The following is a 2,949-nucleotide window of genomic DNA, read 5'->3' as shown; positions in this document are numbered from 1 at the left end:
CATTTTATAATATGATAAAAAATACATCTTAAAATATTAATAAATTTCATACCATTTGACTCTCTAAAAAATATAACGTGATAAATAAAAACAAACTGAGTATTTTAAATTCCTAATAATTGTTCCCTTGAGAATTTTCAACACTAAAGGGTCCACCCAATTTGAATTCCTAACCATTCTTCCCTTGAGGAATATTATATAAAGTCTCATCATATAAACTTATTGATTAATTAAGCACCTCTTCAAATATCTTGTAGAGAATTATTTTTCCTTCATAGCCCTTTTAGCCATGAATCACAAAACATTCTCTTTATTTTTCATAGCCTTTTTTGTCTTAATTTTCTGTCTATCCTCAGCAAACTCCAGGAGATTGTCAGGTATAATAATTCCTCCTTTTATTTTTTGTCTTTCATAATTAAGTTATTCGGTATTATAGGTCTGACTAAATTTGAATTTGCGCTGAAAAATTTTATATTAAAGTTAAAGCCCTTTCTAACAAAGGTAACTTCAATACATAAAGTTTAAATTCGAGATTTTTAATTAAAAATGACGAAGTAATTATTGTTTTAGGACAAGTTTGATCAATCAAAAGATTTTTCTTATCAATACCTTAGAGGTGAGGTGCAGAGACTTTTTCAAACAGTAGCGAACTCAAAATTTAGGAGTCGTGGGTGTTCGGGAGGTTAAACACGTGTATTAATGCCTAATGCTTTAAGATTTTTCTTTAAAATTAAAGCACTCAGCTATCTTCATGATTTAAAGGGTGCTTTCATAAGTCATATCAATTTTTATGCATTTTTTATATAATTATATTTAAGCTGCCTCAAATTTAATGATTGTCGAAACACCAAAATAATGATCATAGGTCCGTCCCTGATCCCAAAAGACACCCCTCAAGACAAAAGAATTCTAGATAAGTACATGATATGTCAATAAGAAACAATAGATGGAAACAAACAATAGATATCAACAAAGACACCCCTACCACAAAGTAGTCTACACTCGATCTATCTGAAACAACATACATCACCAAAACTTCAAGACCCAGACATTACAAGCAAAGCACTACGACAACTAGCTCGGATAACGGGACAAAGCACACCAACCTACCAGTAGAGACACGCTCATATCTACTACTCATCTATCTTAATGTGTGTCCTTCACACCTTCCTATCTAGATTGATCATGTATTCGATAAGCTATAACTACTTCATGTCGTTTCTAATCACCTCCCTTCAATATTTTTCGGTCTATCTCTCATCTGAATCTATCCATAGTCAATCTCTCACACCTCTATACTGGGGCATTCGGACACCTCCTCAACACATGCTTAAACCATCTCAACCTCATATTTCGTATTTTATCTTCCACCAAACCCACTCTCACATTTTATCGGATAACCTCATTTTTAATTATACCACTCCTAGTAAGCACACACAGCCTAATTGACTGGATTTTAACAAAACTTCGAAAAGAGAAAAAGAAAAAGATTAATTTTTATTTGAATATCTTTATCTGAATGAGTTTTTAAATTATACCACTCCTAGTAAGCGCACACAACCTAGTTAATGGGGTTTTAACAAAACATCGAAAAGAGAAAAAGAAAAAGATTGATTTTTATTTGAATTAGTATCTTTATTTGAATGAGTTTAAGGATCCGTTTGACCATGATCTTTTTCCTTCTTTTGTGAAAAAAAAAAAAAAAAGGAATTTCGAAACACTGTTTGGGCTATACGTTGAAGTTTGACAAAATATTAGTGAAAATTTTTTGTCACTCCAAAAACTTGCTATTTTCCAAGTACATATATATATATATATCCTAATCCATTTGCTTTTTTGAGAAAAAATATTTATGCTAACTTTTTATTTTCTTTTGGAATTAAACTTTGCAGGAGAAGATGGAAAAGTCCCTCAAGGAAGTATACCCTATGATCCATTACATAAAAAACCAATATGCAAGAAAAATATAATTGGCAAATGTATAGCCACCAAAAAGCCACCACATGTTGAAAAACCCTGCAAGAGTTTTACCAATTGTCATAAAATGAAACCATAGAAGCAAAGGGAGGAGTGTTAAAATAAAAATAAACTATGCTCTTGTTTTTTATATGAATTGCACTATATACACTATGTGTGGGAATAAAATTATGGTCGTGCTCTATATGTTATCGGTTTGAGGCAGTAAAAGTAACAACTGATGTTTGTATTCAGATATATTGTCTCATCACACGCTTTAAGGTGTGGTCTGTCTCCAGACCTGCGAATGCAGGATGCTCTCTGTGCACTGAATTGTATCTTTTTTATGATTAATTTATAATTGTACTATTACTATTGATATTCTGCATGATGTACTACTCTACTCGATACTTTGCATCAATGTGTATGAAATATTATTAATACATATGGATTAAGTATATATGCTATTTCGAAAAATGTATTCATAATTGGATGTATAGTTCGAGTTGTTTAATTTATGTTCCTCGTAATTTTTTTAAAAAGGTCATAAGGTATAAGTTTATATTTTTGTATCATGATACCCTGCAAATTTTGTCTTTGTATGACTTCAATCTATTGAAAAATCATACCCCTCTAGTCATAAATTTGATTAATAAAGGCCTATTTCAATAGCTAAATATGCAAATTTATACAAGGAAAAAACTTTATATACAAAATAAGTCGCATATTACTTGATATAGTAGGAGAATTTTGTTTACCAAACACAGCAAGAGTTCTTATTCAAAACACATACTAAATCACTCTATGAATCTCGCTCAAGGCATAATTTCGCTCACAATTTTGTATATAAAAACTATATAAAATCAGTATGAAATTTGTAATAACTATATAAGTTCTGTAAAAATTTTATGTTAGGTTAATTTTTGAAGAAAAAAATCTGGCTTCAGATGTCGCTTAGGGCCTCGAATTTCGCTCAAAATTTCGGTCATAAAA

General features: G+C 30.6%; 1 long non-coding RNA gene across 1 annotated transcript; it reads left to right on the top strand.

Moving 5' to 3' along the window:
• Positions 1 to 240: 240 nt before the first annotated feature.
• Positions 241 to 2,433, top strand: LOC124888612. The gene is made up of 2 exons (XR_007047083.1): positions 241 to 377; positions 1,893 to 2,433. It is a non-coding gene; the product is annotated as an uncharacterized LOC124888612 (long non-coding RNA).
• Positions 2,434 to 2,949: the final 516 nt, after the last annotated feature.

The sequence above is a fragment of the Capsicum annuum genome, chromosome 11 (assembly GCF_002878395.1).
Source record: "Capsicum annuum cultivar UCD-10X-F1 chromosome 11, UCD10Xv1.1, whole genome shotgun sequence".
Classification (NCBI taxonomy): domain Eukaryota; kingdom Viridiplantae; phylum Streptophyta; class Magnoliopsida; order Solanales; family Solanaceae; genus Capsicum; species Capsicum annuum.
This window is presented reverse-complemented; position numbering and strand designations above follow the sequence as displayed.